This window comes from Dipodomys merriami, unplaced genomic scaffold (genome assembly GCF_024711535.1).
Source record: "Dipodomys merriami isolate MVZ:Mamm:240054 unplaced genomic scaffold, mDipMer1.0.p SCAF_8, whole genome shotgun sequence".
NCBI lineage: Eukaryota > Metazoa > Chordata > Mammalia > Rodentia > Heteromyidae > Dipodomys > Dipodomys merriami.
Genome location: NW_027206401.1, coordinates 3,632,731 through 3,660,688, shown reverse-complemented (window position 1 = coordinate 3,660,688; position 27,958 = coordinate 3,632,731). Strand labels below are relative to the sequence as shown.

Below are 27,958 nucleotides of genomic sequence, written 5' to 3'. Positions count from 1 at the left end.
ATGTGTATGTAACTCCAATTTAAATAAAAAAATTTAAGGCATTTGCCTAATGACTGCCATTTATAACAAGAAACCAAACTGCAGTACCACTCAATTTCCGTCATGTATGAAGAGAAGACAGTCTCATTAATACCTAGATCAGCCTTTTACCCGTGGGTTGACAGCTGACCTTCTTCCTGTACGCCAGGACCCTGCAGGGACACCTGCTGATACAGCCAGCCCCTCTAGACAAGTCCTTTCCTTCGTGCTCATTTTACGCAACTAATTTCTGTGACATTTTATGTTCTTGCAGCATTGAAACCCAGAATGTCTTCAGTATTTACGAGGGCATTTACAAAAGGCACAGAGCAAATGCAGTTTAGACAGGTCACAATAATTCTCCCAGTCTTTCTGACACTTAAGATCAAGTTTCACCTTCCTTCCACACATACTCAATTAAATTAAAATATAGTGAATAAAGCCATGGGGGAAAAATCGGAAAGGGCACTGCAGAGGTGAAAATAAAATAAACCACTCCTATTATGAGTGAGTATGTTTTGATTTTGTTGAGCTAAGAACTTAAGATAATTAGCAAAGTGAAATGACAACACATGTCAGCGGGCCTGAAGAGTGGCCTTGTTGCTTCTTTTTCATGGCAGTGGCTGCCAGGCAAGCGTTGATATGAACAGAGGGTGGTCTGTGAAATCTTGGTAGTGCCGCTGCTGGCCACATCCTGGTCAGTGGGACGGTGGACATGTGTCTGGCCACATCCGGGTCCTGGGCCCGCACATGCAGGGTCCATGGACACACAGGCAGTGGGCTCCTGAGCAGCCTCAGAGGCAGGACATTCACTGTACAGCATCTAGTACTTTAGTGCAGTGCTGGACCTGTTCCGACTTTATCCATTCGGGTGCTTCCCTTTCACCCCTCCATGTCGGGGGGGGGGGGGGGGGCTGGAGGCCAGGTCTAGCATCTGACAAAAGCAACATGGTTTCCAAAGCTCAGGAAACCCAGCCTCTTCCTCCCAGGATGCAGACAGAAAAATAAAACTTTGTCCTCCAAGGTGTTACTTTTTCTGGGCACTATTTTTTCAATTACAGTAGCTGGTCAAATTCTGAAGGTTGAAGAAACATTGTCTTAATCACTTCTGTTTGGGGCTTTGTATGCCACTTTTAAAATCTAATAACCTATGCTTTTAATTGCTGTCTGCGTCAGTTAGTGTCTTTTTGGAGAGAATGCTCCTCCCTGTAGTCTTGACTTCTACCAAATCAATAAGCTCCTGAAGAGGAGATTTGTCTGGGTGTGTCTTTTGTGCCACTTTCCTGGGATCCACCTACCTGCTCAAAATTTGTTTTTGTTGGACAAAAATCTTCAGATCATCCCCTGACTGTGGACCCTCATTTGGATTAATCTGCATTTATTTCTATGGCTGTAGAATGAGTCGGCCATGACTGTTATACAACCAAAGGCTTGACCATTCCTAGAGAAACATGCATGTGCTCTGTGATGCCCATATATCAGTGGCTGTAGACGTGGCCTGCCATCACAATCGTGACCCTTGGGTCACGTGCCATGTTGGTCGCTCACACACCATGCGTCGTAACTACAAAACACAGTTGCATCTGTAAGGGAAGGCATAGCTTGATGAAAGCCTGCTGGTGGTTTTGAAAATAAAATAAATCCAACGGAAATATTCTGGACTTTGTTTTGGCAGAAGTAGAGTGTATGTATTTTACTTTGTCTTACTTTTATAAATATCTTGTAAAATGAAGCTGAGAGTATGTGCTGTGTGGATTTTTTAAAAATATTTCTTTGCTCCTTGATGGTGGCTTATTGTTTTTCAAAGACTTTTGAAATTTCCCATTGCTCAAAGATTTTTTTAATTTCAGGGGTTATTGTTTTACAGTACCAAAATTGCAGAGATTATCTGAAAACGGTGATTCTCTCACTGATCAGTGATGGATGAGGAAGTAGAACTCAGGCTTCATCCTCAGTTTATTAATCCAGGCTTCCTATGGAACAGGAAACAGGGCTAAGAAATTTCCATCCACTGTGAATGGAAAATGAGCTTAGCTATCCCCTAAAGAATTATGATATTCTTCTAAGCAGGCGTGGCTGAGAGATAAAACATGATTACTTAAAGGCACTAAGTATATTAGAAAAGAGAAATACAAATATCTCCAACCAAGGAAGCTGCTGTGGTCCAGCTACACCAAGTCTGCTGTTCCAGGGGAAAGTGATAGGCTCAATTATGGCTGTCTATCAGGTAGAAAATGAATTTAGGATGCCTTAGTCATTTCTCTTGTCTCTAAGCTGAGCTTTTTAAAATATCAAGCCCTATTCATGCAAGTTAACCTAACTTAATTTGCTGCTAAAATGGAACATCACATATTTGTCTCTAAGACTTTCCAGCACTTGACAGTTTCCATGAACTGTGGAAGATACATCCGACACAGGCTCTAGGTGGCCAAAACTGTATTTGTGTCTTAGGTGAGCCAAAACTATATCTGTGTTGTATCAAAGGACTTACCCTAAACTAATGACTAATAGGAGAAAATCTCAACAAGGTTAGGATTTGGGTTAATATATTTGCCTTGTAAAAAGCTAATTTTATTTCTGTCTGTTCCATCAAGTTTCCAGGAAAACCCCTGTAGTGAGTATGTTCTATGGAACTTATAATAAAAACCTGCAATGATAAAACTTTAAAGATCTCTCACATCAATTGTTATTTTGGTAGAATTCTAAATATTCTAGTAGCAATCCAAATGCAGAGGGAAACACCTGAGTGATCGTGGTAGCCCAGGCTCTCATCTTGACTGTCAGCTTGATGGAGTTGACACTCACCTAGGAGTGAGTAAGTAAAGCACACATCTAGAAGTGTCTGAGGTTTTCCAGGAAGGAGTAACTACAGAGGAAAGACTTTGAATATGAGCAGCCTTGCCCAGTAGGATGGGGTCCCAGATGTCCTAGGAAAAAAAGGAAGACACCCATGAGCTAGTGCAGGCATTCACCCTTGCTTCTCAAACACCGTGGGGTGGCTGCTCCGCCCTGCCTGGCCACACCCTCCCCATCAATCCTCTCTCCTTAGGTTGTATCCTCATGTGTTTTGTCACAAGGATAAAGAATCTGACAAGTGCAAACATGAGACAGATTCTGCTCTTAGAGTCTTCTTTGAAAGCCTGGCTCAACTGGAACCTAGATTTCAGACTCTAAGACAATAATGTTCTCTTGTTTGAGACCACTAAGTTTGTGACTTTTATAAGGAAATGACCACCGAAGCTGTTGGTGTTACATACTTGCATCTGTGAAATGGGATGATCCTGCCTTCATTACTTCCTAGAAGTATTATGGGAATAAAATGGGAAGAGATATGTAAGCAGGTAATTAGATGTGCAAAACTCTGCACACAAATGTTTATTTCAGTAAACCTCTCATTCACTTCTGTAGCCCCAAGCAAAGTGCCTTTTCCAATGCCTGTGCTCAACAAGCCTTATTGAAAATTTTGATTTATTCATTTTATGTGATATATTGGCTTTATCTTAAAAAGGTAAAGCATAGATGCAAAGAATAATGTTCATATTCAAAGCATTTATGTGTAGCTTTTATTGCATGTAGTATTATTTCAAAAGGACATGATTTGTCTAGTGAAATATAAATAATACATTACATTATAATATTAGTCTAGCATATATTAATTTTTAATGTACTAATGAAGTTAAATCTCCATGGATTTGAAAATAAGATTTGTTTTATTTAAGGTGAAACATGTTTAATTTGTTTTCACCAGTATGGCTGGTTTTATTTATGCTACTTACTAGAAATCTAATAAATGCATATTTTATAAAAATGGCTATTTTAATAGCATTCCTTCGAATATGCTCATCAATAAATTTAATCAATTTCCTACCCAAACAGTAGAACAAGCTTTCTAGTCTTGATGCAATAAAATGATTGCTTGCAAGGAAAAAAAAGAGAGAGAATAATCTGAAAACCAAGAATCGTTATTTATAAAGTGAGCAAGAACAAATTTCCCTTTTGATACTCAACTTCTATTTAAAATAAAACAACCAGAATGTAATTCCTGCTATATTACTTCTCCTCTCACAGTCTCTGAGCAGTTTGCCCATGCCCTGGGGCTAACACAGCCTTATCATAACCCAGCAAAGCTGACAGCCGTCTTGCTTAGAGAGTGGACAAGGAGGCCCTAGACAGCAGCAAGCAGGGGATCCGCAGACCCAGACACAGGAATGGGGACCGCCCACACCCATTCTAGCACCCTTGGCAGGAGCCAGACTCAACTACTGGACCACTTCTAGGCCCTTCATAGCATGTGCTAAGTCTAGAAGGAAAACAGCTACCTATTGTGTTTAATATCAATTTGGATTCCTGGACATGTAGTCAAAAGCTTCACTGCCATGTGGACTTCAAACAACATCAGTTAAACATGCACTAGGAAAATGTAAAAAGTTCTTGCCTTCATTAGTGAAGGAAAAAGGTCATGGAAAGGGTGATTTGAGGGTGATTTGAGATCCCAGTAGAAGTTGTACTGTACAGGGGGTTTTAATAGGCTATGATTGCAGTAGGAGTATCCATTACACTCACGTCTGTCCATTGGCTAAAACACAGTCACAAGACCACACCTCACCACTCAGGAGTCTGGGAAATGTAGTCCATTAAACACTTGAGATCAAGAGGGAATCAGACTTCATCAACAGGTACCAACCTCTGCACAAGTCAGTGTGCACTGGTGTCCATCGTGGAGGTTAAGAACTATTTGGCTTATTGGTTCCTAAGCAGAAGTAGACTACTAGCGAAGGCATGTCAGTGCACAGCACTGGAGAAAAGCAACTTGCCACAGTGTTTTCAATTTGTTACTTAATTGCACTCTAAAGTCTTAAACTAGTAGCACAAATTTTTACCACTTATCTTTAAATTGTACAACCTCAATTTTAACTACTCATATGTGAAATCAGTAGAATACATCATTTCTATTGCATAGTTCACTCCTGCATATCTACTTTGTTCTTGCAAGAACAATGAAATGTTGCACAAAACTAGTTCGCCTGTTTTTATTTCACTCCCTGATATGTGCACATCCTAGGGACATTCTGTCTGCTGCCTAGTGATGAGCAAGGCAAGGCTAACGGGGAAGTGAAGTCCTGGTTCCCGTCACTCCCCGGTTCTTTCTGCAGTGCCGTTTTCAGCTTCAGTTATTGGTGAACACAGTAAAGGTATGGAGTAAGATAGCATATGAGAGCGTTTATGGGTCGCTTGGGTTTCCCAGAATGCCGTTGCTTCTCTCTGAATTCAAGGCACGTTCTCAAGCAGAACACATGTATCCTTCCGACTCAGTCATAAGCCTAGGTGACAGTTTCCTTGATTGGTGCTGGGTGAGGCTCACGGTGCTGGGTGGGGCATCACAAGTACTCTGTGGTGATCGGCAGCAGGGAGAACAGAGGGCTGGCTTCCAGCCTGTCTTCTCTGTGTGCCTATGCTCCTCTGTCCAGCACTTCCAGTTCTGGGCACAAATTAAAGAGGAGATGAGAAGGAGTTTTAGAATGAAGACAGCAGAGCATAAGTCAAGCCTGGGGCACTCCTGAGTGTGGAAGGCCACACATCTATGTTGGGTGTGTGCTCAGGACACCACTCTACCGTGCAGTCTCCTCTTTGCTTTGGAGAAGAGAAACTGATGGGTCAAAGCAACCAGATTTCCTGATCCATAACTCCATCCTTCACAGTAAAGAGCATAAATGTTTAGATCCTGACTCCAAGGTACATCCTGATTTTAGAACAATCTAATGTGGGAGTGGAGTGTGCTTCAGTCCCTGAAATCAGAGCACAGCATTTTTTCCCTTACCTCATAAGGACTTTTGAATATTTCAAATATCCAGAAAAGTCCAGAGGACCAACATATGAATATCTCTGAACCTAACAATCAATTTTGTTAAATCATAACATTTTGCTGTATTTGCTTCATTAGAGTTTCAAGGGAAAAAGAAAGCTTCAATAACACTCACACCATCTGTAGAGTCTGCCTCCCTAAATCACTGTAAGTTATATATTCTACAAATGCACCCCAACTTATCCATTCTATTGTTGTCATTTAAATAGTTTCGACATACAATGATTCAAGAACTGCTCTTGTACATTTCTATTGGCATATATGAACTAGACTTTTTTAGTACATACTTAGAGGTAGAATATGCATTTCATCTTTACTTGTACATACTAACAAATGATTCTCCAATGTGAATGTCCACGAATGGTCATGAGACACATCCCCTCCCCCCCCCCACACACACACACATACCAAGACTTAATTGAAAATGTCAAACCTTTCCATTTCTTCTAATTGCATGGGTGCAATTTGCATTTTCTTAAAGACAACTGAAGTTTTATCATACTGGTTATGTTTCTCTTCTAAGAATTGTCTGTTTAAATATTTTTTTCCATTGTGTTATCTGTTATCTATCACTAATGTTTGATTCACTATGAATACTAGCACTTGGTTCCATGAATTTCTAGACCTGCTGGAGTTTCACCTCTAATTAAGGGTCTTTTACAAAAATAAAATAATAATCTTAATATGGTCAGGGGCACTCACCATCCTTTTGCAACATAGACAAAACCCTGGACAATGTAATTGTCTCAATACCAGTTGCTGGCTGTTCTCCCTCCCATGGGAAGTGTCCATATGCATTTGAGTTCTCCACCTCCCTAAGCTAATTCTGTAGGTAGATAATCCTTCCACCTTCTTGCAGTTGATCTAGCATGTTCTTCATCCTCGGTGCTGTTATCTGAAGTATAGGGGCAGCTTGTCAGGATGCATGCAAAACTCTGCTTGGGAGATTTTCTGGACTTGCTTTGAATTGTAAGTTTCATTTGTGGAAACTTGACATGGTTCGGAGATTAAATTTTTCTCATACATAAAAAAATTTGCATTCTTCTTCATTTGAATCTTTTCCATATTTTAAGGTTTAAATTTTTCCCATGAAGATTTTTGCAGCCTGAGTTAGCCTTAGGAGTTGTTTAAAAATACTTGGGTATTTACTATATAATCTTTACATTTCCTCTATAACATAATCTTTTAAATTTATTCATAGTTGTAACTGAAATTGTTGTGCTACACCTTCATTTTCTGCCAGTTTAGAGATTACTGAATGGACTAATTTGAAACCCATCTTATGCCAATCCATACACTTGATTTTGAATAATTTACTCACCCAAATACTTTTCAAAGGGAATCATATTCCATGAATTAAAATAGCTGAAATAGATGGGAAATATTCCTGTTTCACTTTCATTTAAAATGCACAGTAAATGTGCCAGCAACATAGAAAGATTCTGGTTTGTAACTATTAGATTCCCCAAATATGAAAGGATTTGGCTGTAACCCTATTTCAAAAAACGAATAGTTTAAACAGTTCTTCAGTTGGCAGTCATGTTTCCACATGTGTATCTTACTTGAACTGTTTTCAGATACAAAAATAAGCAATTTCATGATAGCTTTGAATCCAGCAATATTTTTCAAATAAGATTGTGTGAGGATCTACCCATCACAGTCCACGCCAGAGATCTCAGCTGGATAATGAGGTCTCTGACAAGACCCGCTTTTGCCTTCTTTGTAAATCTCCCCATTCTTTGCAATGCCACACAGACTTGGGAGATGAATTTAAATCTCATCATTATCCATGACCTACAATGTATGCATTGACCATAATGTATTTTCCCTTCTTGAACATGTTCCAAACACTGTACCTCCTGATTTTGCTTTATTATTTGATAGACAGTCCTCAGTGTCATTTGTATTCCTCCAGCATGTTAAACATAATGAAGATTTAGTCTCTAAAGAAAGCACTGAACTAACTCACCAAATCCTCAGAAGAATCTCATCCATTCAAGGGACTGTCTCATGTTCCATTTGTCCCAAACACAGAAGTGGTGCTCCTAAACCAGGGAGCACTCTGGACTCCCTTGACTCAATCCTCCCATGCCCCTGACTCCCCAGGAAGCCTGGCTGAGCCACACGACCAGCAACCATAACAGATAGTGTTTATAAAGTGCCCACAAAGTGCCAGAAGCCAGGCTGGTGAAACTCACTGGATGTTCACACCCCTGAGAGACAGGATACCATTTTATGGTTAGAGAAGTGCTCAGGGTCTCCTGGCTGCCCCAAGACAGGATCCGCACCCAGACCTCAGCACCAAGCAGGATCTTGGCAGGCATTCTTGTGTTTCCCTCTCACCACAACCCTCTGCCATTTCACTGGTGGTGAAACCATAGCTCTGCTAAAACATCTTCCCTGGCCTTTGAACCCAGAGGTACCTGCCTTAAAGCCTGATATGTAGGCCCCGGGCCAGACACTGATGGAAGCCTGAGCCAGAGAAGTTGGAAAGAAGCTGGGCCCCCAGCTCACCAGAGTCCTAGATCCTGGAGATTCAAATCCAGTCACACCCCTGTCCTCAAATGGACATTATGATCACACATACAAACCATGCATACTACTGACTTATAAAGCAATTTAATTATTGTCTAGTTGAAAATCTCAGTTAATACTTAGAAGGATTTGTTTTTAGCTTATGAATCAGAATAAGCTGCACTAAATGGCTCATGCCTCTACTCCTATCTACTACGAGTCTAAGATCCGGACGATCCAGGTTTACAAGTGGAGCTGTGGCTCCAGTTGAACAAAAATCCTCAGGGACAGCACCCAGGTCCTGAGCTCAAACCCCAGGACACGTACAGCAAGTGAAAAACACTGTCCACAGATGTCAATGAACATCAGACCACTTACTCCGAGTGAATGATTTGCCACTCTGATCACCCATTCATAGTAAGGTAATTAACCTTAGAACATTCTTCTTAATCTCAACCCATTACATGCATCAACAGAAGGAGAATTTGGCTGAGATGCTCGTGACGATTCGTGTCTACCAGGAGAACCTGGGAGCTGCCATAGCCTGCGAAATGATCCGCTGCTCCAGCTCTCCTGGTTATATTTCTCACCCTCATCTCTCTAAAATAGCCAACCCAAACCGGTGTTTGTCTGCTTATTTTCCTGAATATTGGTTAGAATGTAAATCTAGAGTCACGCTGACTTCCATCTCTAACACTGTCCATATTCATTTTTCTTTGCCACCGTAACAATTGACTACAAACATCAGACTATAGTATCTCTTCGCTCTGTAGGCCAGAAACTCCACATCAGTCTCCTAGGACCAAAGTCGAGCTATCAGAAAGTCCACACTTTTTCTAAAGCTCTCAAAGTCCATTCCACACCAAGTTCAGCTTTCTGTCTGCCCTCATTCCTTGGCTTTTGGCCACATCACTCCAAAGTCTGCCTCTTCCTTCACGTGTTTCCTCTCAAAAGCACGACTATGATGGGCTGTGAGGCCCAACTGGGCAGTCAGAATGCTCTTCTTTACCACAATCCTTAAAAGCATCGTGTTGGCAAAATGCCTTTTATCTAACTGGGTATCATTTAAAGATTCTGGGACTTAGGACCTAGTATTTTTGTGATCATTAATCAGATTCTATTTCAGGAGAGTTGTTTAATCTCTCTAAATTATGTTGTTTTAATTGGAGTGTAATTGTAAAGTCTATTCCACAGGATTTCTTGAGCACAAATGAGATAACTTTCACAAGACCCTTAGCATATCTTGGCAGACAAAAATGTAAGCCTTCAATAAATGAGAGCTATTTGTTCCATTTCTATATGCAGAAAATTCAGTACTTTTCTAGACCTCCTCTTGAACGAGGTGTCTTTTCTCTGTTGGGACATTGATCACTTGTCATTTCCCACCTTGTTGTTCTTGTCTGCAGTCCTTGCCCCTCGTCTCTTTGCCCATTTCTCTTGGCTCCCCTCCTCTCCTTGAACCCAAGGCTGCCCTGAGCTGCAGAGCCTGACTTCGTATTCAGATTTAAAAGTTCACTGTGAAGAAGCACAAAGTATAAATCTTGGTTAACAAAAGGAAGCTGCATAGTGAACATAAAAAGAGCATTTAAAAAAGGGATTGGCAAGTGGAAAGCTAGTTCTCTGACAGGAAAGGTGAGGAAGAGTAACAGTGTAAATGCTGTCCCAGTGCCAGCATGACCAAAGCTGGAGAACATTGAAGACAATAAGAAAATATTTCGGTCAGCTAGAGAAAGAAGACTACTGTAGAACAAGTGCTGGCAGGGAAGCCCTGCTGAGCTTCCTGTGGCATAACCAAGACAATAGACAAGTACCCAGGAGCACTGAGGACAAGTACCCCAGGAGCACTGAGGACAGGTGAGACTGACCATCCAGAATGGGTACACAGCAGTAAAAGAGACAATTCCAGACACATGAAGATGAAGAGTTTGCCAACTCTACCTTGTTCTAATTAATTGCTATCAAAACCACTAGAGTAGCACGAAGGAACCCAGCACTAATCCACCAGAAAATAGGCAAGTCCTCAGCTGACCACATTAGTACAATTAACTCACTCTCGGTTGTTTTTTTTTCCCTCAGTTGTTTTTTAGTGCACTTTAGAAAAAAGTCAAATGAAAACTCCAGACGACAATGACAAGATATTAGAGTTATTTCCAGTCCTCAACCAAAGCTTTAACTTGAGAAAAGAATGTATTTGCTCACTTTGGGCTGTCTACACATTAATCCATGCTGAAAACATAGCGGGAGGGGAAGAGGACAAAAAGTATATATACTAAGCAAATACTAAGCTGAGGAAATTTTATGTAGTAATATTAATCCAAAGAAAAGAAAGCTTAATAGTGAAAGGAGGGATGTCATTTGTAAAGATAATATTTACATACATATACATATGTATGTATATATATATCAAAGGCTCTCCCAGAGGGCATTTTGGCAGGCACTGAAGGGTCTTCAGGAGTAGGGCACCGGTAGCATGCCCAGCTTATGAGGAGATGACTTGGGCGGGGTCTGGGGGACTGGAAGCACAGGTGGGCGGGACGGCTTGCCGGGCACGGCAGCATCCTGAGGGTGGGCGGGATGGACAAATGAAAGGATCACATCTGAGACACGCTCCTGGGTGACCTCCGCCTATAGAAAGTCAAGGAGACACCCCAGTACCAGGCCTGGGGTTCTTGGATGTGTGCGGAATTAGGGTGAGGGGCTCCTGAGAGGAGGTGGGGAGGAGAGGCCAGATGCTCCAGTGGGATCCTGGTGAGCTTGACCTGGACAAGTGCTTTTAAGTGGATTTAATAGCCATTGCATATCTTTTTGATGATAATAGTTTTTAAAGTCTTGTGGTCGACCATGCCCTCTTATCAGTTTAAATACTATTATCTGCACAGCTCAAGTGGGAGAGTTTTGGCTTTCCATGCATCTTTCCCCTCCTTCTTATTAGTTTAGTGAATTCAAGGCGCTGGTAGGTATAGACATCAAGTCTGAAAAGGAGTTTGGGTTTGCCAAGCGCCTCTTTCGTAATAGACTAGAGCAGGGGCTGAGCGCAGGGCAAGGAAACTCCCAGTGTTCTTGCCTTCATCTGCTCCGCGGAAGGATGCTGAGGGATAAAGCTGAAGGATCGTCGCGCCTCATAGCTCAGCTTTGGGCTTTACTACTGTTAGTGTCACATCTCAGACTATTTATAAAACAAGCCCAAATCTCATGTCTAAAGATCCTGGTTTGCTTCTGGTCTCAATCTCTTTCAAGCGGCTTTTCTATTCATCACAACAAAATGAGTATTAAATGAAAATTAATGTTTCCCATGATGGCATCAACTACGACATGTGTCACCGCTGTTGAAGCATGGCTCTTAGCCAGGCAGCCTCCGTTTTGGTGTACATTTCTATAAACTGTAAATACCATGTACTACCCAGCCTCAAAATGGCACTGGCGCTTGGCAGTCTTGAAGAGACTCGGTGACCTTCTCCAGCCTTATCGGGAGCACTGGCTTGCTACGGGCCTGGCGGGGTGTTCAGCCGACACTGACTGGAGACATTCTGGTTGCTAACCTTGAGGGGGGAGAGGGGAGAGAGGGGGAGCAGCAACAAGTGAGTGGAGACCAGGAACAATGCAACTCTCCTGCCATGCAAGGACCAGCCCAGAACAGAGCATGGGCTGCCCTCAGTGCTGAGCCTGGGCACGTGCCCTCCCTGGCTGGCTGGCTAGCTTAGCCTTCAAATTTAGGTGTCCCCAAGGAAATCTGAAGGTGCTTGTAGATGTAGAAAGAAACTGGCTGGGATAAATGACATTCGGGCTTTGGTTGTGGTCTCTTCCTATTGCAGTAAGCCCCAGCCAAAGGCCCTGGCCTGCCCTGGGCACTGAGTAGGGGAGCCGCTGACAGGAAGAGGATCCCTGGGGGCCAGGCTGTGCCTTTGCTTTAGACTAGCTCTCCACGTGGTGGTGAAAGCCCATTCCTGAATTTTAGTTGCATGTAAATGGCGGTACCCTTCAGTGGCCTCTCTTCTTCCCCAGGCCTCTCATGTCAGCCTCCTGTTCTGATTCCATGCGGGCCCCAGGCTCTCTGGCATCCTGGGAGGTCAAAGCACACAATTCCCACGGTTTCTTCTTCCTCCCTTCTCTCACAACCCTGCCTGTGCAGACCAGTACCGCCCAGGAGATGGCACCTAGGGCCTCACCTTCATGGTGTCTCGTGAGTTGGTCTTACCATTTCCTGACCACAACAAGCCATTGCGACCAGAGACGCCCAGGCTGTACCCATTCCCACCCTTGGCTTCCCAAACCAGAAATCAAGTCAAGCATCCAAATTACACTTATTGAGTCTAATGGCAGGGAAATTAAGACAAAGTCGTGAAACCCCATCTGTCGCAGAGTTATAGATGTTTATCAAGCTAAGAAACTTGCCATACATGTTACATATTGTGTGAAGGAAAGAAGACATTCTCCTTCTAGAAAACACAGACATCGTGGGCCGTGTATTTGGGCCATCTTGTTAGGGGGCCTTTTCTTCTCATCACAGGTAATCCAACGTCTTCATCCCATGTCTCTATTAGTTTTTCTTAGGGTTTCCCTTTACACGGATTGTCAGCCTCATTTCTCCATCTGCTCTTACATTTTGCCTTACAAACCAATATGCCTTTAAAACATCTTCTTAGAGATCACATACCTTAACTTTTCTCACAGTGGCTCTCATCCAGTCTCTAATTGTTCTCCCACACTGCACGATATTCCTCTGAAATCATTGACAGTATCATGTCACATTGTACATGGTCAACAACAGCATCTGGGAGGAACAGCCTTTTCCAGCCTGTCGGCCTGAGGAATATGATTCATTCTCTCCTGGATCTCCTTTTCAGTGAGTTAAAGGTCCCCTAGGAACTTATCCATCTCAACTCTCATAATGGTCACTTGAGAGAGTCTGTTCTTCCTTCCTTCATTAGCTCTAGGTTTCGTGTCTTGGCCAGGCTGACTGGCCCTGTGTGCTGAGCACAGCACAAGGTGTGCCAGAAGAAAAAAAGGGGGGGGGGCCTGTGAGCATTATAAGCTGATACACAGTTGAACATTCACATAAACACACCTGTGTACTTACTTCTTGAGTCCAGGAAAATGAAAGTATAGCGGTTTCATAGGATTACAGCAAGTTTGTACATTTGTTTCCATCATGTGTTTCTTGTTTAATCCTCAAGGCAGTCTCTCTATAGGCAGGGCTGCTATCTGCAAGTCAACGATGAGTAGCTGAGACCCAGAGAGGCTAGTTAAGTTTCCACTCGGGTCTCAGTCTTAGAAGGAGGAAGGCACTGGTCCCCACGCTGTGGAGATTCCATGGCAATTCTCCCAATTCCTACTCTCACCTTCCCTCAACTCCCAGCAGCCACGTCCAGAAAATGTGTCCAAAAGCTCAACACTTCTCCCCTCTTCCCACAAAGCAGCAATAATTGTCAACATCTTTTGAAAGGAAATACAAACTAGAACATCCATATCCACTTTGACTGGTGCTAGCTCCCTCTTCAGTGCCCCTGCTGTCTGCCAGTAACCCCATCCCCTCCACCACCTCCTTCGTCCTTCCCTGTCCTTTTGTTTTAATGCTGAAAATGCTCAAGGGTCCGAGAGTGGCTGTGACCATTTGCAGTAACCCCCGGGGCAGCTCACCTTTGTACCACCCCCTGCAGGGGAGCAATGCCTCACATGCAGGCCCTGTGAACACTTTAAGGTTTCCTCTCATTGCGTAAGTCATTTAAGTTAATATATGAAGGGACAGACCCAGTGCAGACTCTCATTAGAGACCATTATTTGGAAGCACAGTGATAGATGCGCAGGCCAAACAGTTTATTGCAAACGTAGTTTCTCTCATGGAAAGCATCTCTTTTCTGGCTGGAGTTAGGTCTAAAGCTGCCAGCCTCGTCTCTGGAGCACACCACTCTGTGAAAGAGTGGGGAGCAGTGCTCCAACGTCACACTTCTAAGATTCAAGTAACTTCGCCAACAGTGAACCATGATACAGCATCCAGAGTGCAGAGAATAAACTCCAGCAGCACGGCTTAAGAGTGGCAGTTACCTCTCTCTTTTCTTTCTATCTGGCTTCAGCTTTGCATGCTATCTATGTTTGCAATGGAGTATTTTAAAAAAAACACTTTGGCACACAAAACTCGAGGCACTTAGCAACACTGAAAATATTTCACTCCTTCGTTGGTTTGATCTGCCTGGGCAATCTAACCAGAGATTCCAGTACCACTGGTAGCTGGCATTTAGCATTGAGTCATGAGTGGCTGCTACACAACCAGCTGGCAATGATCCACACCCTGCATGCTATAGAAGCAAGTAAATGTATTGTGAGAAAAGATCTGTGGCAAGGGAAAACGTCCCTGGTGTGGCATTGAAGACGGCCAAGCACTGCTGGAGGGTGTGGTGTAAATACTACCTGGCTCTGCCAGAAGGAACGGTTTGCATCAGTGTTGTCATCAGTTAAAGTGCTCAACAGTGGTTGGTGCAGCTCACAGGTCTGGCTGTGAAGGTTCCAGAAGGCAGCGAGAGCCAGGCCCCACTGGGCCTGTATGAGGCGCAGTGCTGCTGTTCCTTCTAATTCCTTACTAGACCATTCAGGTCACAAGGCCCTCTGGCTCCAGCCTCCTTCTGCAGACTTGTCCCTCTGTGACCTTTCACCCTGGCTCACATCCGACTGGGCCACTACTTGTCCTTTGAACTCTGGCTCTCTTCAAAGCACAGTGCCCCCATGCCCATGCCTGCTCTGCCAGGAAGGCCCTCCCTCCCGGTCCCCACAGCTAGACCTCCAGCTCAACCCAACATCACCTCCCTCAGGAATCGACCCAGGCTCCCGTCACCTCCTCTCACCCCATGACAGAAAAAGATCAAGAAAAATGACTTGTTCCCTCTGAATTCCCACTAGCTGTTGAGTCACGATTCCAACCTAGCACTCCTCAAAGCACCACTATTTCTCCTGCACGGCCGTGGCTCTCTTGTCTAGTGGAATGTGGATTTGTCTGTCTGGAAAGTCCCTGGTCTACTGAGTATACCACAGCAGATCATAAACATGGTGCCCAAGTTAACTTTTAAGTTGCAAATTTAGTAGCAAACATGGCCAAAATAAATGGGTTTTGTGCTGGGTTTTCACTACCTCATTGTTGGTTTGGGATATTTGTTCTGCCCTAGTACTTTGCAGATTCTTCTCTAAAAACAATTTTGAAAGTAAATCTTAAGATTTAAATTAGTCAAATTGCTTTACCTCCTTTGCAATATCTTAAGTAAATAACATGGATTTTTTTTTAAGTTTCTACATCTCATAAAAAGACATGAAGACTGAAAAATGCTCAATTTGCTTTTATGTGGCTGCAATTTGATAAATATTTTGGACTTTTATTTGCAAAAGGATATGAAGAACTTTTATTTTAAAGACTTGTTTGGTAGAGCTGAAATATCTCCATTGTACTATACTGGAATGGAACATGTGTTATACCATGTTTTATTTTTTTTTAATTCCTTGCTCTTTAGACTGTTGTTTGGAATCTTATGTTTTTTAATGTGTTACCAAGGAGAAAAGTGATGGCAAATTCCATAGTGTAGAGTGGAATGCCCTCCTTCCCTCCCCAGCAGCACACACATAATGATGTCTGCATGTGTTCTCATCCACAGCAACAGACTTTTGTTCCAGGTCTGAAAAAGGCAGCCTCCCACTAAACAAATAAGCTCTCCAAAGGACGTGTTTTTCTTTGGTGTTCCTGCAAATTAGCACAAATCTGTGGCATGTCATATGGAATTCCAGAGAGGCATCTTTTAATTTCTCCTCAAAAAGAAAATGTGCAAAAAACAACAACAACAATAAAAGCATGGTTTGCTTTTTTCCAGCTGCAATTCTTCCAGCTTTATTTAAGTCAGTGACAGTACTCACGAATTCACGTGTATGAATAACATTGCTTTGAAAATAGTGCACACAAGTTGAGCCTTCCCACAACAATCTATCTTCTGATGGAAGGAAAATAATTTTGATGGAATTTAAATATTATCAAAATCAATATATTGGAAATTTGGAGATCTGTTACATAACAATATACTTCTTGGTAAATGCTTTGCCATCTATATGTATACCTGGGAACCCTTAGAAGCTACCCTGAATACATCTTTTAAACCCACCAAGTTTCTTTTTGCTTTAATTTCTGTTTGTTTGGCTTAATGATAACTATTGAACGTAATGTCAAATTACGCTTGTGCTTTCCAGCTGTGTGCAGAACTTTATATTTTAAGTACCAATTTGTGATGAAAGAATGCTTCCAGCTCAGTTCTAATCAGCATTAGAGGTTTTAGCAATTGCCAATTATTTTTCTAAATTGCCTATTTTAATTAAGTAAAATATTGTGAAGTTAAGATTATGAAGTGTTCGGGCATTATTTCATCTTTAACTAATTAGTAAGATAAAGGAAGTAATATTTAGGGACATTGCATAGCTATTTACAGAGTGAGATGCCTTTATGTTCTTCCATGCCTTAATTTAAGGAAAGAAGTAAAAATTCTTAACTTCCTGAAATCCTGCTGTATACCAGTCTTTGAGTACACGTACACCACTATAACATAATACTGTTACTTAATTAGAACCAAGGTGTTTGGAATGCCCAAGGTGATGGAGGTCTCTGGATGTCACTTTCAAAGCTCCTGTTCATATTGAACACCCCTGAGCTTAAACGTAAGCCAAGCGCCTAAGAGTGACTGACACCCTCAGCCCTCACTCACACACTGAGTCAACACTCTACTTGTCACTAGAGTACATCCGGAGAGTAATACACACCAAGGAACATTGAAACACTATCCATCTCCATCAAACATCACTGTCAACCGTCACAGGCAGTGTGATTTTGGCAAATCTTGTGAACATTTTAATGCAGACTGCAGATTATGACAGTCTAGACATTGTTGCCTCCAGTCAGCGTCGCAGCTGTCTGTCTGTGAACCCCAAGGTGTCACTCCTCGTGCTTGTACTGAGGTCCGGGGTATAGGAGAAGAGGTTAGGAAAGCTTTCCGCTTGGGGTTGCAGAAGGAGCAGCGTTATGGTCTAGAGAGCTAATTATGCACTCTTGATGAGATCATTAGAGGATAATGAAGGGAAATGGAAATGGTTTGCTATACGTGTGGACACATTTCCATATAGAATCATTTTTGTTTGTATTTAAATGTTGACTAGAAACTGTCTATCATGAGAAATGGTTGTGTTATTTTTGTTTTTAATCTTCAGATTGAAATGTGTCCTTTAAGCTCAAAAGTAGTAAGAATCTTTATTTCTTGATTAAGAAGGTGCCATTGGGAGTTTTGCATTTCTGATTGATGGATGCTTTACAATGATAAGATTCCAACACACACACACACACACACACACACACACACACACACACACACACACACACACACACACACACACACACACACACACACACACAGCTCTTGTATTCCCAGTTTTGAATTTTTACTTTGTTTCATTTATCATCTGATTTTGGAAATTCAAATTGGAGATTTGTACTTTCCATGTATCTTTACAAAAGTGCTATTTCCAGAATTAGTTTCCAGTCTATTCAACAGGCAGTTTTAGGTAATACGTTCTAAAATACAAAAATAGTGATTTTGTCATTGTTTCTGGTGTAGTGATGGGAAATCTGGAGTTTGTTAAGGAGAATCTCTGGCATTGGTCAGAGTCTTGCATCACACTTAGTGCAAGCATCAGGCGTGATGCAGGTGAACTGCATGGATGGCCCCATTAATACAATGGAAATCATGAGCATAAACAAAAACCAATATAAAGTAAGGAAAACCAAGTACACTTAACATGGTGGAAAGACAGCTTTTGATAAGTGATAACCGAGTACTGTTGGGAAAATACTCAATGACACTGTGGCAGATCAACAGGATAGATACTGAGGACAAGATGCATGGAGTCATCTGGCTGAAGGCTGCCGTGGACTCCACAGGCCACAGTGTGGACAGAGGAAGGAAACCCCTCCAACCAGTGATCAAAAGCCAAAAGAAGAGAGGCCCAGGGAGCAAAGCAGTGGTGATTATTTTTTGTCATTTGTGGGTCTTGAACTCAGGGCCTGGGTGCTGTCCCTTATGCTTTATTGCTCAAGGCTAGCGCCCTACCACTTTGAGCCATAGCACTTCTTCCAGATTTTTTTGGTGGTTATTTGAATATAAATCAGACCTTCTTGCCTAGGCTGGCTTTGAACTGTAACCCTCAGATCTTAGTCTACTGAGTAGCTACTATTACAGGAGTAAGCTACTGGCACCCAGCTAGCATTGGAGATTTTGCATTCAATGGTAAAGCATCTCTAGAAAAAGGTTGATGTTTAAGAGAGCATGTAGAAAGAGCATCTTAGGACCTCTCTCCCTCTGGGATGGCCCTCCCCCAGCTCTGGGACCTTAGCACAGTTTTCCTCTTCTTTTCTTTTTTGCAATTTTTTTATTGTGATTAAGTGATTACATAAATTTCACAAATTCACAGTGTTGTGGGATAGTTAATGTCACAAACACATTCTAACCTTCATGGGGCAAATTGTCTTTATCATGGTCTATAAAGTTTATGAGTTCTATGAGCTTTGACAATAGTTATTTCTTCCACATTGGGTGATATGTACATTTCTTTCCTTTTACTTAGTGTCAGCTGTTCCCTCTTTCCCACTCATTCCCTCCCTCCTATCGCTGCCATTGAGTTGCCTAGTTTGCTTTGATCAATGTCCAGCTAGCACAGTTTTCTTAACAGCCGTGCCTGGCACTGCCCCCTCTGAGCAGCTGCATTGAGAGATGCTAAAGCTGAAGGTATCCTAGGTTGCTAGGCCAAACAGAAATGCTAGGGGGATGTGGTAGGTGTGGTGGTGATGTCATGGGAGGTGTGGTGATGATGTCATGGGAGGTGTGGTGGTGATGTCATGGGAAGTATGGTGATGTCATGGGAGGTGTGGTGATGTCATGGGAGGTGTGGTGGTAATGTCATGGGAGGTGGGGTGATGTCATGGGAGGTGTGGTGGTGATGTCGTGGGAGGTGTGGTGGTGATGTCATAGGAGTTGTGGTGGTGATGTCATGGGAGGTGTGATATCATGGGAGGTGTGATGATGATGTCATGGGAGGTGTAGTGATGTCATGGGAAGTGTGGTAGTGATGTCGTAGGAGGTGTGGTGGTGATGTCATGGGAGGTGTGATGATGCCATGGGAGGTGTGGTGGTGATGCCATGGGAGGTGTGGTGATGATGTCATGGGAGGTATGGTGATGTCATGGGAAGTGTGGTGGTGATGTCGCGGGAGGTGTGGTGGTAATGTCATGGAGGGGGTGTGATGATGCCATGGGAGGTATGGCGGTGATGTCATGGGAGGTGTGGTGATGTCATGGGAAGTGTGGTGGTGATATCATGGGGGGTGTGATGATGCCATGGGAGGTGTGGTGGTGATGTCATGGGAGGTGTGGTGGTGATGTCATGGGAGGTGTGACAATGGTGTCATGGAAAGCTCCTGTAGATTCTCTGCAGGCCCCCACCCTGGTGCCACAGCAAGAGGATCTAGGCACTGAGCATTAAACACATGTCTGCAAAGCTGAACAGCTCAGGGTGTTTGAGCATTTCCTCTTCAAAGCGTAGAGGTTCTTCCTCCGTGCGTCTTGCACTACTAGTGTGGTGGCCTTCTAAAGGAATCCTGCCATCTCTGTGGTCCAGGCTCACAAAAGGACTGACCGCTGCAGGGGAGGGAGGAAGGCAGCCTCCTCACTGGCCTGCCAGGAACCACTGCACCCATCTGCATTTGCGTTTGCGTTTGCATTTGCGTTTGCATTTGCTTGCTGTTGGGGCAGGGGTGGGTGGCCAGATACACAAGCAATACAGGAAGCACCATCAATTTGAATTTCAGATGCGTGACAATTCTTTTAGTTTAAGTAGGTGTCTTTCAGTGCTTGAGATGCTTATACCAAACCGTTTACCATATTTGAAGCTTCGTGTTGAGTACCTGTGTTTTTGGTCAACCACCCCAGTAAACACAGGCCTCACTCATACTCGGGCAGTTCCAGCACATGACACCTGCTAAAACTGCTGCCCCTGCAAACCTCCTGTCCTGAGATGCTGGACATTAGGTTCCTAGGTGCACTTATAGATGAGTACAGATGTTAAAAAATATGTAATATATATGTATGTATATGTAATTACAACTCAGAATGTAAAGTGAGCTCTGCTTCCCTTCCAGAGCCCTCCTATCCAGATATTAGTTTCCTGACTAGCACTTTCTGAGGACCTGCTTTCTCCACCCTCTTCCATACAAACTTCCAAATCTCCTGGTACCAGGCCTGCTTGGCAAACATGACTGCCCCACTTCAGCTCTCCAGTGAACACCCTGGGTCTCCAGTGAAGGCTCCCAGCTTCCTGCACAAGGATGTCGGCTGCCCCGGCGCCTGCAGCCTCCCCACCCCCGTGTTGAGTCCCGACTCCCCAGCAAGGGGAGAGGGGAAGGCCAGCTCCCGAAATGCAGAACGACGTCCTCAGGCAGCTGGCAGCTGAGCTGTGCCTTTGAGAGCAGGAAAAGTCTGGGTATAGAAAGACAGACAGGAAACACTATGATGCATGGCAGGTTGAGAAGGAGGCCCGGGCCAGGACATGTCTCAGTTCTAAGAACAACCTCCGGCCCTGATTGGCCGATTTGAAGAGGATGCCGGGATTCAAGGTGACCCTGGCCTTTTTGTAATCACCACAAACGTTTTGGTACTGTGTCACAATTAGGGCTATGCAGAAGGGAAATTCATCTGGCAGCTATTTTTAAGCATCAGCAAGGAGGAAGTTAATTAAATGCACCCTGATCTGTGCCCTCCAAATTTGTCTTCAGTATCACTGCACATCCACCGCCCTGACTCCACACCACGCCTGTTGACAGCCCTCTGCTCCTCCGCCTGTCGCCGGCTGTAGGGAGGTCAGCTCCCATGCTTTTCCTGCACATGCTGGCCACTGACAGTGAGCAGTTTGCCAAGCTCGTTCCTCTCTGTTTTCCTTCCTCTGCAGCCCTTTCTCTTCCCACATCCACCCTCAACTGAGCTCAGAATTGTTCCTTCAGGAAGTCTCCCTACGTCCTTGAGACCTGCCTGTGTCTGCTTTAGGGCTGTCTTGTGCCCCCCCCCTTGCGGGTATGGAGAGCCCTCTGGAGACATTCCCTCTGCCCACCTCAGAGCTGCTCTGATTTTCTCTTTGGGTCTTGACTCCAGTGTCTTGTTCTCCCTCAAGGTACCCCCAGAACAGCAGCCCAGGCCCGTAAGTCACAGACCCGCCCCCTGCCCCATCTCCCTCTCTGCTCTTCTTGCCCCATAGGCCCTCCTCAGGCACCAGGCTTCCTTCCTTCCTCCGTCTTCTACTCAACCACGTCCAGTAGTTTCTCTTGCTACCTAACAACTGTCCAAAGCTAGTGACCAAAACAACAACAACAAAAACCAGGCCATCGCTCAAGCCTGTCATCCTAGCTACTTAGGAGGCTGGGGTCTGAGGATAGCGCTTGGAAGCCAGCCCAGGCAGGAAAGTCTGGGAGACTCTTACATTCAATGAACCACCAGAAAACTGGAAGTGGGAGAGTGCTAGCCTTGAGCGTAAAAGCTCAGGGCCAGCTCCCAGGCCCTGACCCTGAGTTCAAGCCCCACAACTGACCCTCTTCCCCCCACACCAAAAAGAAAAATACCTCTATATATTCTTTGTTGTGGAGCCATTGAACACAGGCCTCAGTTATTAAAAATCAAAGGGTTTTTAGAGTTGGGGTCCTCTCTGAAGGACCTAGAGAAAGGTCTAAGGACCAACCTTTGCCAGGATCCATATTCCTTTACTCATCTTCAAAATCAGTGGTGTTGTGTCCTTCTGACCTTTTCTACTAGGTCATCTCCAGCTCTCCTCCTTTTTTTTTTTTTTTTTTTTTTTTGCTGGTCATGGGGCCTGAACTCAGGGCCTGGGCGCTGTCCCTCAGCAATTCAGCTCAAGGATAGCACTCTACCACTTGAGCCACAGCACCACTTCCAGCTTTTTCTGCTTATGTGGTGCTGAGGAATTGAACCCAGGGCCTCATGCATGCAAGGCAAGTGCTCTACCACTGAGCCACCTTCCCAGCCCAGCTCTCCTCCTTTTTTACCCCTTTTCCACATGCGGCCTGGCCCCATGTGCCCTCCTTCGACTGGCCAGGTGGGCCAGGGAAATCTCCTGTCTGCAAGTCTGCAGTCCCTTTAGCAACATAATGCGACACCTGCCAAGGCATCCCGGGTGAGGCGATCTTATTCTGCCTGCCACCCCATTTCAGGGCCGGGGGCATTCAAAACACATTGCTCTGCCTCAAATTGCTAACCACTCCATGTGGAGTCAAGCCCAGACTTTACTCCTCTTCATGCCTAACCTGGCATTGCATGCTCGTCCTCCCCTGTCCTACATCAAGTCGCATCTGCATTCTGGAAACCATGCAACGCCATCCGCCCCTGCCACGGTGCCCACTCTCCCACCCCAGCTCCCGCTCCCCCTCCCCCACCCCACCCCCATGAGGCCTTCCCTGCCTGGCTCTTACAGCTGGTCCAACTGGAGGACCAGGGAGGGCTGTGCCTGTCAGCAGTGCAGAGGAGGGAAGGCACCGTGGGTGCAATCTTCACCACAAAGCACCACCCAGGGGAATCAGGCCTCCACTCCGACCTCCATGAGCACAGTCCCCCAGAGGCCTAGGTCAGGAATAGCTATCTCTCAGGGATGGAACAAAAAAACAGGACACAATCAACTTTTTCTTTGCCACACCACTAGTACAAGACAGACAGTCCTTATGTACAGTCCTTACGTTCCCATCCCCAGGGCTGGCCCTGCTTCATACATTGTCCAGTCCACCCTTCCTCGGTAGAGAATCACTGACTCCATGGAATCCTGGAAGCAGGAGTGACTGACTCCTTAGATGACCACTGGTGAACGCCAGCAAAGCCGTTGGACTTGGACACTTCCATTAGGACCAAAGCACCATCGAGAAAGTCACAGTTTCTGGGAAGACCGAGAAACTGGCCATGGTGTGTGTGTGTGTGTGGCCCTGTGGACAGCTCCCTGGCTCCTCACCCTGCCCAGCTGAGGCGGCACTGTGGTTACCCCATCTTCCATGAGGAGTCAGTGAGCTCTGGAGGCAGGAACTCCCTCGTTCGCTGGTAGGCAGAGAAGCTGAGGCCTGCAGCTGCATTCTTTCTGCCTGGTGCCCGCAGGGAGCCGAGCAGAGTATCCACTGAATTCCTGCTGGGCTGGGGGTGATCTGGATGGGTGTGCTTGGAGTGTGAGGAGGGAGGGCTGGAGGGAGGGCCCGTGATGGCTGCATGCCTGGCTGAGCTGCACCACTGCGCCCCCTCACCCATCATTACTTGTGCCTCAGGACAGTGAATGAGCTATTTGAGCTGATGGACCCTTAAAGATCAAAGCGTCTATTTTTATGCAAATAGCCAGGAGCAATAAAACCCAGGGGAAAGAAGTCAGGAATATAAATTACAGTGGGATGTGTACCATTGGAGGGTAATGGCAAGCCCATTTGTTATTCAAACTTAAACTCCTAGCAATGACAACTTTTTAAATTTGCGTTTTAAATTATTTTTAAATGAGGAGATATAAGTGGCAAACTGTAACCCTGGATTTCATTGCTTCTCAAGTGCATCCCAATATTAAGATGGCTTAAGAAGCAACTTGTGAGACAGGTGTTATCAGGAGGTGCTGTCGCAGCACCTGCTCACACCCTAGCTGGCGGCCACATGTCCGTGGGTTGAGAGCACTGGAACCTGGTGAGCACTCCAGGCTCAAGCCAAGCCTTCCTTAGATTTGGAAACCTGCCACCCAGCCTCTCGACGGGCTGCTGTATTAACCTGTGGGTCTGCGTTCGAGGTTGCGTCGCGGTCCTCCCTTACACGTGGCTTCTGCCAGGTTCCCTGGCAGACTCACTGCTTTCACCACCAGCGGCACCGGCTTCGCGGGAGAGAGGCCCGGGGCCCACCACAGGCATCCTGCCTGTGCCGTGCCACCTCACAGCACGGAGGGCTCCCCTGAGCCCTGAGTCGAGGCACGATGTCGCCACCAGGGTCTCAGCAGATTTCTAAGGGATCTGACAGTGGCATTCACTGAGGGTGTTTAAACGTCACTAACTATAATCTAATACGAAATTATTACATTCTAAATGGAAGAACGTGGCATGCTCTAAAGGAAAAGCTGTCTTGCCTTTATTATGACTGAATTTATGCTATTTTAAAGTATCCACAAACTAGTGTGGGGTGCCTAGTGGAAAGGACTCTGGGCGGAGTCCCTGCTCTTCTCCAGCTCTCTGCCATTGTATTGTTTAACACAAGGCGCCTTCTTCAAGATCTTTCCATTTCTTATCTTATTTACTGTTGCCAATCAGTGTCAATATGGATCACAAAATGTCAGGTCACAAGAAGGCAATAGCCCCCAGCAACTGGTTTTCTGGCTTTGAAGACTTCTCGAGATGACAATCTGCAGTCTCTGTGACACTGTACCACATGTCTCTCTCCCTCATGGTGGCTGCGATCACCACCCCTGTTCCATCACCATAGCTTCCTCCTCCTCCTCCCTAACATTGAACAACACTTGGCTGCCATCCTCAAACAGACCTCCAGACACCCTGCTCCGTGGGGGCGGGGCAGGGAGGAAGGCTCTGTCATGTTGGCAATAAGGTCTCCTCATTTTAGGAGCAGTTACTCAATCAAGACACTCAAATCAAAGAAGTAAGTCTCCAGGTGCCTGTCCACTACCCAGTCCAAGAGGTGAATCCTATATCACCTCTTGGATTTTGAAAATGTGGCAGTTTGAGAGATTTCCACTCTTCCTGGAGCTGATGTGTCCAGAAACCTGACTAAAGGTTCTGCGACTGTTTTAATCATCAGAAAACTTTTGTGAGAACAGATCTACAAGTCCCAGAGATTCATCTTCTTTCGAGCTGTCACCACACACAAAATAATACTGTCCCCGCAGCGCCTCTCTGTGACTCACAATGTCTTGCCAAGTGTACTTAATACCCAGGACATTCAACTTACTACAGAGCTAACTCAGAGGCATTTGTGTTCATTCCCCGCACAGTCTCACTTGCCACCAGGATTTAAAATAATGCAGGTTTTGACCTGCAGGTGGATAATTACTCTTTTTTTTTCCCTTTTCATGTACTCTACTTGCTAAAATATATTGATGAATTATTAAATGGCAAAGCATTTGTACTCAATTTTAACAAAATAACTGTTTTATGGAAGCTAGAATTACCATGTTTCAGTATTGACAACATCATGATAGGAAAGTGAAGCATTTCCATAATTAAGTTAAACAGTTATTTTGCCCCCACAACTCAATTTCCCAACCCCAATTCAAACTCACTGAACCTGAAATTTGCTGAGTAGAGTGTGTGTGCTCAGCTTAGCTTCTGATGCCTAAGGGAGAACCTGCCCTTCCTGGAGGAATTCTCAACGCACCCCCTGTTCTCCTTTCTCAGCTGCCATATTAAACACTTAATGTCTTGGGCATTCTGCTAGGCTCTTTCTAAATCCTGTCTTATTTACTCGTGAGCACTTTGTGGCAAGTGAGACAGCTGGCACCCAAAGCCAACATTCAGCTAGGACGTTGCAAAACCCGAGATCTACCTGGTGTGTTAGGAGCCCAGTGCACCTGCTCTGTTAAAAACAGGCTGCGTCATGATGGCTCCGATCTTGGAGCCAGCCCCATGCTCTGTCTCTCACCTCTCCTCCAGAGCCTGCTTCTTACTTTGCTGCCCCTGCTACACAGGGCGTGCCTGTCATCTCCGCATTCGTAGGTCACTCCTTCCACCCCAATTTTATCCGTCCTGATAAAAGTTTGATCTTCAGATTTCACCAAGTGGTTGTACCACTTCTTGCTCGTAGAGGTATGTTTTCTGTTAACGTGATTGCTTATGGAACGTTCCATCTTGGGACACATAGATTCACGCCGATGTGGGCCTTCCTGTAGCTCGCCGTGGTACAGAACCAGCGCTTCATTAATGGCCGTCCAGGCTTAAAACAGGGTCATAGCCTCTGCTTCATAGGCAGTGTACAGTGTGGATGTGTGTGGATATAGTTGAACAACCCGTTCTCTATTGTTTTCATTATGGCCCACCTTCTTTACGGTAGTCATTTCTAATTCCTCTTTGTAAATCTTTTTATTTGTGTAAATTAATTGGACCAAGGGGGTTTCCCTGTGATATCTCCATATATATATATATATATATATATATATGGTGTGCTTTGATCAAATTTATGCCATTACTCTATCTTATCCTCCCCTCCCTCCATGGCTTTATTGAAGGAGTTTCATTGTGGTACCATCATGCGTCTATATAGTGCAATTCAATCATATTTACCTCCCCCTCACCCTGCCCTCTACTAGGTCCTTTCCTCTTCCCTCTTCCTCCTCCCCCTCTCCTTCCCCATCCACCCTTCCCCTGCCCTGGCTGGTTTCTGTGCATGTTACCTGGTTAGGTTTCAAACATGACCCCTCCAATCTTAGTTCTGTGCTTTGTCTTTGTGTGACCTCTGACAGCAGGTGGTAGCTCCCTGACTTGTGCTATCTAGGACACAGTAGGGCCACCAACAGCTGTGTGGGCCTCTCAAATCCAACAGGCAACCTTTTGTGACATCAGAACTGGATTGAAATTATAGCTATGTGTTTTTAGTCACAATTGTTGCCTGGCTTTGAGTAAGCCTTGATCTTCAGAGGGCGGCAGCAGGACGGGCAGCAGCTGGAAGGCTTGTCGCCTGGAGATCAAATACAGTTCTCCACCTATCCCCTCAATATCACACCAGGCAGCTTTGCATGGGGGGCCTACCAGAGCCTCCAGCCTGCACTAGCCGTCACTCACCAGCTGCCAGTACCCAGCCCAGCCCAGAGAGCTCAAATTCCAGGTCTTGGCAGGTGGTGATTTACCAAGAAGACCACTCTGCTAGGAGAGATACGATCGGAGTGATCTTAGAGACGTGCTCATCACACACAGTGCTCCAGTTACAGCCAAGCCCCACTAGGGCCAGCATCCTAACCTCAGTGCACATTGAAGTCACATGGAAAGTTTTACAAGTTCCAATGCTGATTTCTGCTCCCGCTCATCGTACAGCAGCCCCAATCCCCTTCAAATGCCTCCAAGAATCTGAGTCACATGTGTTCACGAAATAGTCCTTTCAGGTGACATTTGGTTTGTGCCAGTGTTTTCCCCTCCTGCTTTCTGATCTCATAGAATAGCCTCAGACTCGGGTCACACAGGTCTGCGTGGAGCCAGGGCCGGGGCCGGGGCTGGCTCGGGAAGGCCCGGTTACCACTGTGCCCATCCACAAAGGCTCAGGCGAACCGCGGGGCGGTGTGAGAGCTTCCCCGGTGGTGCGGGCAGACTGCTAAGGCTGAGAGTGAGGGCGTCAGGACCCCAGCCAGGCCAGGCCGCACGGTCCAGCCCCCAGGGCCCAGCCGCAGAGCTGGCGAGAGCCAGTGAGGAGGGGTTAGGACCCAGAGAAGTAGACCGGAGGTCTCCAACCCCAGGCACAGTGAAGGATTTGGACTGTCCGTAGCCAGCAGGCGG

At 45.1% G+C, this 27,958-nt stretch overlaps 1 protein-coding gene and 1 long non-coding RNA gene across 2 annotated transcripts in view; one reads left to right on the top strand and one right to left on the bottom strand.

The window, feature by feature from the left end:
* Positions 1-27,958, top strand: part of Pacrg (parkin coregulated) — a 376,899-nt gene that overhangs the window by 243,538 nt on the left and 105,403 nt on the right. The gene's annotated exons all lie outside the window — the stretch shown is intronic.
* On the bottom strand, positions 5,048-26,953 carry LOC138819199 (uncharacterized). Its single transcript, XR_011369356.1, has 4 exons — positions 26,866-26,953; positions 11,796-11,934; positions 9,782-9,910; positions 5,048-5,497 (listed from the first exon to the last, which is right to left on the bottom strand). It is a non-coding gene; the product is annotated as an uncharacterized lncRNA (long non-coding RNA).